Here is a 15,104-nt window from a genome sequence, read left to right as displayed (position 1 = left end):
AGCTATGAGGTCTGAAAGTTGAATTTACTAAAGTTAAGGAACCTGAAGGAGGTTCCCACAATTGGGGATGACATCCAAGCAGGGAACCAGTTCACTCAATGGCAGCCACAGAGAAAAAGGCTAGACCATAAGCTTACGTTGGCAGATTCTGAGTCTTTCTTACTCATTCAGGTTTTCTATAACTTAACACATATAGAAAGTGTTCATGGACAACTGGTAGAATGTTACGTTGGTAGACTCCAAGAATGGTTGCTCACCCCTCAGGGCTGGGGTGATCTCATTTTAAATTCAAGACAGGTAACCTGAGAACTGCAAAAAATGGGTGAACCACACCCATGGAGCCTCATCTACGTCTGGGCCTGAGTTTGTTGATAAAATCCAAGACTTTGAGTTGATGACAGATGAGAACCGGAGGACTTGTGAGAGAAAGGGAGTATATTTTCATGTGGGAGGAATGTGAATTGTTGTGGCCAGAGGGTGGGCTGTGGCAGATATTTCCTGAGATGGTTACAACAATATCCCTCATATCACACAATGTGACTTTGACACTCTTCCTATTGAGAAGTAATATCTATGTTCCTTTGAATCTAGGTGAGCTTGCGATTATGGCAGAAGTGATGTTAAGTGCCTTCTTAGGCTAGGTCATGAAAGCCATCATGCAAGCAGTCTAATTGCCCCAAGTTTGCCATGCTGTGAGGAAGCTCGGACTAGCCAGCCCACAAGGAGAGACCACACAAAGATACCTGAGTCTACATGAACAGAGGGGGAAGGGAGAACTTTACGTTTTTTTTCTTTTTAAACCATCATTATTGAGCTATAATTCACAAACAATAAATAAACCCATATAAAGGTACAGTTTGATGGGATTATGACAAACATATACAACCCTGTAAGCATCACCCCAGTCAAGATATACAATATTGCCATCAACTCAGAAGGTTCTCTGTGGCCATCTGCAGTCAGTTCTCTCTCACCCACCACCCTGGGGAACCACTTGTTAGATTAGTTTGGTTTGGCTCTTTTAAAAAATTGAGATATAATTGACATATGACATTGTAATAATTTTAGGTGCACAACATAATAATTTTATATGTATATGTATTGCAAAGTGATTACCACAATAAGTTTAAATATTCATCACCACACATAGATACAATATTGTTAAATATAGTCACTGTGCTGTACATTAGATCCCTAGGACTTATTTATCTTATAACTAGAAATTAGTACCTTTTGCCTACCCTCACCCATTTAACCCCTGCCCCCAACCTCTGGCAACTACCAATCTATTCTCTGTTTCTGTAAGTTTGGGGTGTTTTAGATTCCACATGTAAGTAAGGTCATACAGTATTTGTCTTTCTCTGTTTGGCTTATTTCACTTAGCATAATGTCCTCAAGGCCACACCATGTTGTCACAAATGGCAGGATTTCTTTCTTTTTTATGGCTGATTGTTATACACACAATAGTTCATTGTGTGTATTTGTGTGTGTGTGTGTGTGTGTGTGTGTTTGCCACATTTTTAAAAATCCACTCATCTGTCGATGGACACTTAAGTTGTTTCCATATCGTGGCTGTTGTGAATAATGCTGTAATGAACATGGGGGTGCAGGTATCATTTCCAAAGAGTGATTTCATTTCCTTCAGATAAATACCAAGACATGTAATTACTGGCTCGTATGGTAGTTCTATTTTTAATCTTTTGAAGAACCTCCATACTGTTTTCCATAAGTGGCCGCACCAATTTACATTCCCAGCAATAATACACAGGGGCTCCCTTTTCTCCGTATCCTCACCAACAGTTGTAATTTTTTGTTTTATTGATAATAGTCATTCTAACATGTGTGAGGTGGTTATCTCTTTGTGAATTTTGGTTTGCTTTTTTCTGAAAATTTTCTTCTTCCTCTCCACTCACCCCACTCCCAATCAGAAAGTTGAAAATAATCTAGATTCTAGAATCTTAGTCTCAGATTTTGAAAAAGTATTGTCTTTTATTTAATAGTATATCTTTTTTATTTTTATCATTCTTTCTAATCAGTTATGTTGAGTTTCTCAAATATTTAGGAGCAGCAGTTAAGATTTAACCACATGTTTTTCTGGTTTCCTTTCTCACCATTATTTTTGTACCATTTACTGTGTTCTTAATTCTGATTCATGTTTATGTAGCAAGGTTGTAAATTTATACAGACACACTCGGATGTGCATATGATGGAGATACTTTATGTCGATGACTGGTCTTTTTTTCCTTCTTTTCTCATACTGGGAGTAGGAGAAAATACATTAATTTGATAGTTAATGGAATCTCTTGTTTCCTCAAGATCAGATGCTCTTTTTGAAGTATGTATACAGTCATTTCCAAGTTCATCTTCTAAACAGAGCTGTCCTTCCCCTTATTGCCTTTTCCAAGGTGGCATCTGGGCATGGTGAGAGAGGTGGCTGTCCCTATGTTGTCCTCAGCTGGTTCCTGACCCAGACAAGGCCAGACTGGTCTCTGGACAAGTGTATGCTGGAAGCAACAGGTCCCACCTGGCCTTGAACATGTCATGGTATCCACTGTTGCCTGCTGACCCTCTATGCCCACGGCCTTCCATGATGTCTCTCTTCAACCCCAGGCATTAGATGGCTGGGCAAGGGGGCTAAGTAGATTGACAACCCCGCACTGTGTCATACTGGAAATGCTGGACCCCTTGCATCTCACTACATCATGAGACTCTTCTCCTTCCCCTTATTGCTCTGCCTCTTTTGCGCTTTTGCCCAAATCTCTGTTGGGTGCAGCTAACTAAGGGACTTCCGGTTTGCAGCATCCCCTGGTCTATATCCATGAGCTCCTGCATACCAATCTGGATGGTTTTACCATAACAAGACTTTCCAATTCCAAAACAAGAAGGGAAAACAAGAACATGTGGGCCTGACTTCTTCCATACACCTCTTTTATACCCCCTTTTCATATCCTCCAGGGCCTGAAAAATTGGGCTTTGCTTTCTTAAGAGGAAACGTTAAGCTCTCTTTCTCTTAGCTGGGGTTGCCCCTATGCCTCCCATTTCTCCTTTTAGGGATCCTAAGCCTTGCCACCCAGTCTTGAGGTGAGGGGGAAGGGCTGTTTGCTTTGTACTGTGGAATAAACACTATGCTTTTGCATTGATAGCCCTGATTTTTGCTATTGGAACCACAGCTTGTTTGGAAATAGGACTTACTAAGGATGAAAGTAATTATAAACCCAAAGAGTCTTCAAAAGTGTTTTAAGAGAATTCCTTGGCTGGCCTAAATCACAAGGTTTTTTAAAGCAGTGTTCATTACATTGTTTTCTGCTTCTATGCTTCTATTGAGTTTATCATTTTTGTCATTATATTCTGATTTTCTAAGAACTCTTTCTCTAATTGCTGTTTTTTCTATAAGAGGTTGGTTTGGGGGGTATTTTTATTGTTGTAAAATATACATAACCTAAAATTTACTATTTTAACCATTTTTAAGTGTACAGTGCAGTAGCATTAAGTACATTTACAATTTTGTTTAACTGTCACTGCTGTCTATACCCAAAATTTTTCATCATTCCAACAAAAATGCTATGCCCATGAAACAATAACTTCTCCCTTCTCCCCTCCCTCTAGTCCCTAGTAATCTCCATTCTACACTCTGTCTCTATAAATTTGCCCACTCTAGGTACCTCATACAATATCCATCCTTCTGTGTCTGGCTTATTTCTCTTAACATACTGTTTTCAGGGCCCATCCACGTTATAGCATAGCATATATGAAAATTTTATTCCTACTTTTGACTGAATAATATCCTATTGTATGTATATACCACATTTTGCATACCAGTTTCTTTTTTATAAATGCTGTATTCTGTCATAAATAGTTTTGAGGATGTTAACTTAAATATTTTAAAAATATTTGTATTTCCTCCAGTTCGCTGAGGACTGTTCTCTTCCAGATTGCACTTCCTGAAACACCTTTCTCAGGATGGTGATGGTCCTTACATGTGAGGTGATTCTCCCTTGTCCATTAACATTTAGGCGTGGAAGAAGGATGGAGGCTGGTGTGGGCTTCCTGGGTATTTGCACAAATCATCTTTTACTTCCTCCATCTGGCCCTCTCTGCTCCCCAGTACCACCTGAGCACAGCAGAGGGCTGGGAACTGGGCTTTCATCCTCCTGGGTGCTATGCGAGTGGAGACGATGTAACAGGCACTGTTCCATGCAGGGACTGGACAAACTGGGTGCCCTCCAAATAAGTCAGGGGCTGAAGAGGTTGAAGCAGCACAGACCCAAGAGCATCTGGGGCTACTCTGCCCACCTCTTTGTGGAGCCAAGGTGGAACGAGGCCTTTGTCTCCCCAGCCTCCCCTCCCCTGGCCTCAGCTGTGGACCCCAAAGTTATCCATGAGTAACAGGATCTGATAACTGTGGAAGCGGCTGGTTTGGATTGGTGGCTGCTATTTTCTGGAAAGCTGTGCCCGTTGCCTCTCTGGCTTCCCCACCCACTTCTTCACTGGCCTGGGCAAGTCCTCGCTGGCATAGTGATGGAAGAAGAACAGCGCGATGGGCTACTGGGCACCAGCGCAGCTCAAACACCCTCTTGCCTGGGCATGTAGGCCATGTGCTCAGAGTTGGGGCTTTGCTATGCTCTGTGCGCATCGTGATCACTTTCTTCCCTGGAAGCTCTCCTGTGTGGCAGGTTCTCGGCTCAGTACTGCCTGACCTCCCAATGGAAACAACACGTTCCTTCAAATCTCTCAAATAATCTCTTCTGTTGATGGCATTCTCTCCAGGTTTTTGCTTTGCTTAAACAGTTGTTTTTTCTTTTTCTTGTTCTATTTCTCTCTTTGATCATTTCTATGGGACGTAGAGAGAAAAGAGAGGTGAGTTTGTGGGATAGTCCTTGAAACCAGAAGCCAATGGAGTTATACTTGACTGGATTTTAAAATTCTACCACATTATAGTTTTCCCTTCTGTCTTCCTTTTTACTTTTCCCTTTTTAGATAGTTATAAAAATTGATTTTTAATGATCTGGCACATTCTAAATTCACTGCATGATTTTGAGACATTTTATTCAGGATTATAGTTCTGAACTATAAAGTATTATGTGAAAGGCTGTGATCAGGATTATACACATTAACGGTTATATATTTTTTGAACTAGGAAAGATGTTTTAAATCAATCTAGATATATGCAGACTATTGGGACATGTGGTGGATTGAAATAAAGGCATATGATCCAGACTCTGAAAAACAATGTTTTCCACAAGGGGGAGCTGTAGGCTATGGCTGGCTTTTTTTTTTTTTTTTTTAATGAGAGGAATGTTTTTTTGTGTCTCTTGTGCCACTTTGAAACATGATTCCCCTGATAGATTGACAGCCTAGAGGCCAAACAGGCTAAGGCGTTCTTATTTCTGAAATCTTGTGCGATAGGACTGACTTCAGGCACAGGGGATTCAGGTGTAGACACTCCCATATTTTGTGTCTTGAAGCAATAATCATTTGTAATTTCATGACTCCGTGCATTGATGGGGGTCACCTGGGCAGTTCTCTTACTTTACGCGATGCTGTTTGGGCACCCACGATGGCTCATAGGCATGGATAGCATCCAGTGCTGCTGGTGTCTACGTAAGGTAGTTGAATCTTAGCAACGAGGTCAGTGTTACACCATATTGGTATGGCAGTAGGTATAACCTGAAAATAAAAGTCAAAAGATACCAGCCCATTACTAAAGTCTTACTCAGTCGTTAACAATTAGTCCAGCCCATCATCACATGGTATAACCACAGCATCTCTCAGAGTGATGCCACTCAGACTTGCAGGTTTCCATTTGACATGTCAGGTTCCAAAGCAGCACTGGTCTTGGTAATATATGGCTTCACTGCTTCAAGCATCCTATATTATTGATCTAAGAGGTAATGTGATCTCTTACTCTGAGCCTCTCATGAGGCATCATGTAATATTGGATTTCCCTCACTGCATAGACCATTTAATTATTCCTTTATACACAGTTACCCTTTCTTCTCTCCATTTATATCCAAACTATTCCACCTTTGGAAGGGATGTTAGATTTAGACATTGTGCTGGTTCAGAATGCCATCAGCAATACTATTCTAGCAAATGCCTCCCCTCAGTCCACTCCCATTCATATAGGATAGGGTTATACAGATACAGGCTATCTTGACCCACTAGGCAATATGGCTGTATTTAGTGTTAATCCCTATTTTGCCAGATTAGGTAAAGACAAAAATCTACCCCATCAGGTCCTTATGGAATTCTGACTTAAAAATTTAAAGGTGTAGTTATAGTAGTTATAGTTTCCTGCTTTGAAATCATCCCTGCCTCTGGCACCCACAGTTGCAGTCCTGGTCCTGGGACCACTGCATCAGGTAGGAATAAAGAAAGTAAGGTGATACATAAATTTACCAGCATTCTCCCCCCCCACCCTCTTTTCTCCAGATCCCCCCAGAAAAGTGGAAAAACCTACCTAGTGGCAACTCTCCCTTGGCCCCGCTCATACTGAACGTGAGCACACACTCATGAAAGTGTGTAAGCCAGCACTTCATGCCTTTGTCGCCCCATTTTAGCCAACAAAGTTTCCATTGTCTGTTCCAATTCCTTTCAAACCATTATTCTGAAGATGAAAATTGTGTTCCTTGGTGTCAAGAAGTGTGACTCGGCAGTACAAATTGGTCCAATGTTTTCCATTTCAATCTTTTCTAGTATTTTTAGCACTTGCATCTACCACCAAGTACATAAAACCCTGTCCAGTGTCCATTCTTTTCAGGGTCCATTTATAACCATCTGTGGTCTCTGTCTCTCTTATTAGCAGAGAAAACAGTTCTTGTTGGCATTTTGCGCCTCAGAGAGTGCAAGATGAACATGTCTAGATTCAGCCTCTTTCTGATTTGCTGTGATACACCCACGTCCACTCATTTTGTGGACTTGAGTGGCTACCTCAAGCAAACACACCAGGATATATACATGCAGATTCCAATCACCTACCAGTCCTGGAAGGGAGCCCTTCTGGTAGGCATTGACACGTCTTACTGTAATGCACCCCTTAAATTCTTGGAGTGATTTCTGTGGAGCCATGCTCCATATGGGCGTCCTTCCAATGGTCCAGTTTTCCATTACCCTTTTTGTTGTTATTGATTTTCAAACATAGCTTATTTTATTATAAAGGAACATAATTCTCTGAAAATTAATTCAAAGTTCTGTTTGCTACAGTTTCAAATTATTTTTAACAATTGGTCATTAACAGAAAAAAATAAAGGCAATTTTGTTATTATATATTGGAATATAAATCCCATTTAAGCACAAATATAAAAATGAAAGACTTATTTTTTTTATCTTTAATCTGTTTTCTTGTTTTAACTGGTTTCTTCCATTTCTAAAGTGAATGGTTTGTCATAAGCCATTAGATGGCATGGTCTACAGGGTTTGGAAAGAGACCTGGACTAACTAACAATTATTTTGTTTTAGCATAGAATGTGCTAAACATATGTGTGCTGTTTGGAATCTTCACATTATTCTGGTGAAACACTACTCATTTCTGAAAGCACAACATAAGTAATGGCTTTATAACTGCCGAGGCCTCATGATACAACAGAATGACATAGCCTTTTGTAGCAAAATGAAGCAGGGCTGGAGTGATCACTGTAAAGATTCCTATGATGCCTTAAAATAAGATTTGCAAAGGCAGACTTCCAAATATGATATTATTTTGTGCAAAAATATATTGCAGACATGCAAATGTTGATCACACTTGTAGAATACGAGAAACATTTCACATCAAATACCGTTTGGGCCAGATTGCCAGTATAAATCAGCCTTCCGTCTTCTGATTTTTCAACATCTATCTGTGCGGAAGCATCGATCACATCTTCTCAAACAGGTGCCTGTACTCGCTCTGGACGGACGCGGGAGAGGAGGAGCGGTTCCAGCAGTCCTGTGCTCTGGCTGGGCTGTCAACAGGCCCTGAGGAGCCCCTGCGGGAGGCTGCGTCAAGATGAGAGAGAAGAGTGGGAAGAACACCATAGGACCTCCCAGCGAAGTAGCTGCCCTCTTTCCGCTGAGCCACACTCTAGCCAAACCTAGAAGCACCCTATGCATGAGAAGGAGGGCTGACTGCGCTGCGGAAGCAGCCAGGAATCCTGAGGGCCGGCTCCTCACCAGAAGGCCGGGGTGGGCCTGGAAGAGCTAAGCCCCTCACCCACTGGCCCTTCCATTGCATTGCCCTTTTGCATAACTCTATGGCCAGGCCATTAGCCACTCCCCATGAGTTGGTAAAAACTCAAACGGCATCAAATAGCATGCAGTTGGGCCTACTGAGCTGAACTGATTTTGCCTTCTTCAGTCAGAGTGGTGGTCCTCCAAACAGGATGCTGTCTGTTCATCTTGGAACTGCCATCCATAAACCAAGACTCTTTGTTGGTCAATAGAGAGCTGTTGGTAGGGCAATTTCCAAGTGGCCCATGTGGCCATAGGATCCAGCAGCATTGCAGGTGGTTCCAAAGTTGCCCCTGGGAGGAAAGAGACTACCTCCTTGCATCTCCCTCTTGCATGTTCCTGTATAAACCATTTCCATTTTGTAATGGAATCCTTCTGGACACTGCCCTCCCCAGGATTAGAGCGTTTCTCCAACATTAACCAAAAAGACATTATGGGTGTTTCAGGTTCAAGATAACTTTATATCCTCAGTTATAGGGGCAGTTTCAATTAATGTCCAATAACAAGCTAGTAATTATCTCTCAAATGGAATATTTTTCGTCCAGAATCCCTGTGGTCATTGTTGAGTGTCGCTTTTGCCATAGCCCAAGTTTGCTCTGCACAATCTGTCCACACCAGCACTCTAGCTTCTAATGGGCATTAATTACAGTAGTAATCTCCTTTTGTCCACCAAGTATTCCATACTGTTTCAAATTAACAACCTGTGTGGCCTCAGGCAATTTTACTGGTTCCCATTTAGCATGACCAATCAATATTGTCAGAGGGCAGATTTACATGCTTTGTTTTACAATAATAAATAAGGGAAGCAATCTCCAGTCAGACACACTATCCATCCTGTACAAGTAAAGGAGACAAAATCACTTTACATAAAGTCAGTTCAAACATAACAATATTCATTTCACTTTAATCCCATCCGCTGTTGCATTCCCATGTGCTTCCAATCTAACTGTAGCCCACATTACGACTCACCAAAAGGTTTTGGAACCACAGTGTACAGAGCTTCAATGTCGAGGAATAGTAGAAATGTTTCTTCTCTATCCCTTGAGAAGGGGCCAAGGGACTTAGGGCTTTTCAAAAGTCCTTATTTGACTAGATTATGGGACCATGGTCTCAGGCTATTTGAAGTACAGTTTCTCATTGTCATCTTTGCCTCCCAGATTTTTAAAATCCTCCAAACTATGTTGACAAAGCGTATTTTTTTAGGGTCCCAGTGTTGGTGGACCAGTTGGGGCTCTCATTGTCCACCCAAATTTCTCATTTTGATCTGCCACGATTCGCTCTACTTATCCCATTTCTTAATTACCATTTAAAGATTTCTACCTTGCTAGTTGAGTCCCTTAACTCTCTTCTTTCTCTTTCCCTATTCTCTTACAAATCAGTCTAACTTTCTGTTGGTATTGGCTCTGAGCCTAGTGGCTATAACCCAGAATGACTGGAATTTAAGCTTGGCCCAGTAAGATCCACCCCAACACTCTCTCTTACTTACATTTTAGTTATTGTGGAAAACAATAACCAAGAGATTGTTTCTTGTTATTCTGCATTTCCTTATGCATCCAATGAGCCAGCTGTGGGGAAGTTAGATCTATCATTTCTAAATTCCATTGGTAACCTTTACTTCCAGTAACATCATAGTATAGCTGCAGTTTCATACCACGGGAGACTAGGTAGTCATCTAGGAATCGAAAGTTCAACCCCTATTCTTTCATCTTTCTTCTTTCCAAACCACGTCCCAGTGAGTCAGGGTCATTCTGAAGAATGCCACTTCTGATGGCAACTGTGAGAGTTTAGGCCAACCGAGTAGTAGAGAAAACAGTCCACACACAGGACTGCTCTCACTAATAAAATTAATTGCAAGTTTGGGGGATTCCCCAGACTACCTTCAGTTTCAATAATTCACTAGGGGGACTCACGGAACTCACTGAAAGCAGCTATACTCATGGCTACAGTTCATTATAGGGAAAGAATACACATTAAAATCAACCAAAGGAAAAGATGCACAGGGCAGAGCCCGGGAATGGTCCAAACATGGAGCTTCCATTGTTCTCTCCCTGAAGAATCATGGACAATGTTAGCTCCTTCCAGCCAAGATATATGACAATACACATAGAGTATTGCCAACCAGAGAAGCTCACCCAAGCCTTGGTTCCCAGTGTTTTTACTGTTACCCAATCACATATTACCCATATAGCTGACCTTTTAGTTTTTAGCCCTTCTGGAGATCAGGCTGATACCTTTAGTCTCCAGTCCCTCCAGAGGCAGAACTGATACCACTACCTCTATCAAAAGGCCCTACCATAAATTACACTGTTACCATGTCTTTGCTACATATATAGGCAAAATTTTCTCAAATAGGACAGCAATAACAAAAAAACATGAACTGTAAAAACAACTGGTAAAATCTATTTTATCAAAATAAAAAATCATGTTCTCTGAAAGACACCATTAAGAAAATAAAAAGATAAACCAAGGACAGGAAGAACACATTTTGAATCTGTATATCTGACAAAAGACTTATATCTAGAATAAGTAAAGAGCTCTCACAACTTAAAAAGAAGACAAACAATCCAAATAAACAATGGGCGAAAAATTTGAACAGACTCTTCACAAAAAGAGATATGAATGGCCAACAAGTACATGGAAAAAATGTTCAGCATCGTTAGTTATCAGAGTAATAAAAATTAAAACCACTCTCAGATACCACTACACCCATTAGAATGGCTAAAATTTTAAAGTCTAACAACATCAAGTGTTGGAGAGGATGTGGAACAACTGGAACTCTCATACATTGTTTGCAGAGGAAAAAAATGGTCCAAAAACACTTTGGAAAGAAATTTGGAAAGTTTGATAGTTTCTTTAAAAGTTAAACATACGTCTACCATAACTCCAGCCATTTAACTTCTATGTATTAACCCAAGAGAAGAGAAAATATATGTCCATTAAAAGACTTGAAAGGACATAGCGGCTTTATTCATACAAAGAATTTTCATAGCAAAAAAAATGTTTTTAGCAATTTAATTTGTAATAGCCAAAATTGGAAACCATCCAATGTTCATCAACACATGAATGGATAAACAACCTGTGGTATATCCATACAATGGAGTACTACTTATCAATAAAAAGTAATGAACTATTGATACATGTAACAACATTGATGAATCTCAGAATAATTATGCTGAGTGATAGTGATTACTATCCGTTTCACGAATATGTATAAACTTATCAAATAATACACTTTAATTATATGCAGTTTATCATACATTAATTATATCTCAACTAAGCTGTTTTAAAACATGAATAAACTATTGATAAACATACAACATGAATGAATCTCAAAAACATTATGCTGAGTGAAAGAAGCCAGACACAAAAGGCTACATACTGTTTGATTTCATTTCTATAAAACTCTAGAAAAGATCAATTAATCTATAAGAACAGAAAACAGAAAGATTACCTGTAGCTGGGGATGGGGAGGGTGAGGATTGACAGGTGGAACACAAGGGAATTTTTCAGAGTGATGAAAAAGTTCCATATCTTCATGTGGCTGTTGTTACACAAGGGCATAAATTTATCAAAATCTACTAAAACACACACTTAAAATGGATGCATTTATAGTAAATTATACATTGATAAAGTTTATTTTTAAAAATTATCTCCAAATATTCCTTCTCAGGTAGCTAGTGGAGGATTTCCTCTACCAAAAGAAGAGATTAAACTAAGAGAGTTAGATGTGAAATTTAAGGAGCAGGTGATACAGTCCAGAGAGAAGCTAAGAGAATTTCTGCAATGATGGTAAAAAGAAGCCCTAAAATAATATGTGTACAGCAGACCTGGAAAATAAAAAAAATCTCAGAATAGATGACAGAGGACCCCAGAAGAGAGATTGTCAGAAAACAATATATAATCTGCTGTGTTTTATCATGTGGAAAAATTGAGACGTTGTAGGAAGATTAAGGAAAGAATTAATAATAAGCATATAGAAGACTAAGCAAAAGAAAATACAAAGCAATCACTAACTCTTGGAAAATCAAAATGATGAAAAACGAAAGAAATGCAACCATACAACACTTAAATACTGAATATATAACCACAATAATAAAAGTAGAAATATATAATATTAACTTATCTAAAAATTAGATTAAACTGAAAAGAAGAGAGGGAAATCAGTGTGTGTGTGTGTGTGTGTGTGTGTGTGTGTGAGTATTATTGTGTGTAAAAGAAATAACTTATCATGTGCCATATTAGGAAATCAACAAATAATTTCTAAAAATAATAAACAACAATACTTGCATATTATTTCAAATTAAGAAAGCAAATTCAAGAAGCAGCAGCTAGAAGACCTCCATCTAAACAATGCGTCTGGGGCGTAGGAAGGGGTGTGATAGAGCAGTGCTGTTTACACATGAACCTTTTAATACATTTGATCATTTTAGTTATGTATATTCATCACTTGGTAAATACGAAATTAATTTTTAAAATCTTTGCAGAGAAATATGTTTACTTTGGGCAGAATTCCTGAGACCACAGCATAAAGGTTTGGGAGAGAGGGAAGGCTGTGTGGGAAGCAAAGAACAAAGAGCAAGCAGTAGAAGGAAAGTCGAATAGAGGAGCGATGACTAAATGGAGCTTACATTTGCCCTGAACGAGGAGTGATGGCAGCCAAGCAAGGGAGCAGTGAATCCTGATCTAGGGGAATGGCGAAGATTTATGGAGGCTGGGACTCAGAAAGACCCTGAAAGAAGACCAAATTTTGCACAGAGCAGAGGTTTTCTCGCTCTCCAAACTTTCGGTGAATATAAGGAGGGATGACAGGAGGAGAGTGTTGGGAAAGGCCACCAGAGACTCGGGCATTGCCAGCCCAGGTGGATGGCAGCTGAAAGAAAAGACAGACAGGCCATAAAAAGCAAAGGCAAGCTCACAGAAGGAAGAGCAATGTATTTCTTTAAGGGGCAGAGACCTTACCTTCATTCTGCAGGAGCCCCTTGCCAGTACCCTAGGTCACAATCCAGGGTAATTTATTTATAATGATGGCCCTGCATCATTGGGAAAGTTAAATTATGTTCGGTAGGCTCTGTTTTTTAAGGAAAGGGTTTTAGGAATATTTCCATTAAAAATGATTTAAATTATCTAAAATGTGTAACCCCTGATTATCGGGAAAGTCTTCTTTCCTCTCCTTCCTTAACAAGTGGTCTTGGCCCCTCCCTGCTTTCCATAAGTGGGTGAGCTGTCCCCTCTGCTCCTTTTGCCTCCCCAGGCTTGCCGGGTCTGGAGGAATCAGTCCCATATCTGGCACCTCGAATGCATGGCCATTCAGCAATGACCATCCTCTGGCCCTGCAGGCCTAAGTGACCAAGATGCTGGAGCTATATCTCATACAGAACCTGTAACACAGACAGCTATGAGGTGACTAGTTGTGTGGCTTCTGGACAGCTGTAATCACAAAAAGCAACCCATTTTACTCCCCTGATGTGTGCTGCCTCTTCTTCAGTGAGATGACTTATTGATGAAGAGTTATTTACTCAGAAATGGAATGATCTGGGCTCCAGACCTTAATTTCACACTATAAACTATGGATACTTAGGCAAGTGAATTCTCCACTCTGGAGCTTAGTCTCCCCTACCTGTGCAAAAAATAAAAATATAGAACTAGATAATTTTTAAGATTGTGTCCTTCTCTAACATTGCCAAACTCTGCCATTCCAACCATGAATCCCTGAACTTGTCTGTCATCCAAAGGATGGGTGACAGTTCCATGCTACTCTCCTCTGCTGACCATCTCCCAGTCTTGGGAATCTTGCCCTCATCCCCCGCCCCCCCACCCCCATGGGTAATATACTTACAGAATTAAAAGTCACAACAATATAAAAAGGCATCACTGGCAAACCTCGCTTTCCCTCTTGCCCTCCATCCCGTAGAGATATCATTTTTACAAATATGTATTCTGATCCCCCTTTCTTTCCTAAGAGACAGCATACACATTATACTGTACATTGCTTTCTTCACTTAGCAATAAACCAGGAACTCTGTATCAATACATAAAGATCTTCTTGTTTCTTTCTTATAGCTTATATTGTATGTTGTCTATTATGTGGACCATTGTATCCAATGTTTTGCTATGACTGTCTCAATGAAGATCTTGTGCTTATGTCCTTTCACTTTTATGCATGGAACTGTATCTTATGCACATATCCTACATATGTATCCCAGAAGTGACATTGCTGGGTAAAAGAGCAAATGCAGAGTCTTGTTTCCCTAAAGTCTGACCAACAGAATGCTGTTCACCTTTTGGATATGGAGATTTTTGTGAGGTAGAAAAAAATGGTCTCACTATAGTTTTAGTTTGAATTTCTCTTATGAGAAAGTTTGAGCTTCTTTTCATGTAAAGACATGATATCTCTTTTTTTTGTGAACTATCTTTTCATGTCCTTTCATTACTTTTTTTAAAATCGGATTTGTGGTCTTTTTCTTCTAAATTTTTAGAAGTTATTAGAGTTATCCCTTCGTTTGTGATATGAGTTGCAAATATTTACTCTAGCTTCTTGTATCTCTTTTGACTTCATGTATAATTTAATTACACTTTTTATTTTGAGGTAAATGTAGATTCACATACAGCAGTAAAAAATAATACAGAGCCATCTCATGTACCATTTACCCACCTTCCCCAATGGTAAAATCACGAAAAATTATATTGCAATATACTTCTGATTTTTTTCCACACAAAAATGTAAGGTTTTTGTTGTGGTGGTAGGCTTTTTGATTTGTTTTTGTTTTTAAGTTAGTGGAATTTATCGATCTTTTTAGGTACAGCTTCTGAATTTTGACTTACAAAGCCTCTTAAGTAATATTTATGTCACCACTAGAGAAAGCAGTTACTTCCATAAATCTCAAACTTAGCGGGGCATA

The 15,104-nt window shown here is 39.7% G+C and overlaps 1 pseudogene; it reads right to left on the bottom strand.

Moving 5' to 3' along the window:
- Positions 1-7,346: 7,346 nt before the first annotated feature.
- Positions 7,347-8,209, bottom strand: LOC120589770 (transmembrane protein 70, mitochondrial-like; annotated as a pseudogene).
- Positions 8,210-15,104: the final 6,895 nt, after the last annotated feature.

This window comes from Pteropus medius, unplaced genomic scaffold, assembly GCF_902729225.1.
Source record: "Pteropus medius unplaced genomic scaffold, Ma_sr-lr_union100, whole genome shotgun sequence".
NCBI classification, from domain to species: Eukaryota; Metazoa; Chordata; class Mammalia; order Chiroptera; family Pteropodidae; genus Pteropus; species Pteropus medius.
This window is presented reverse-complemented; position numbering and strand designations above follow the sequence as displayed.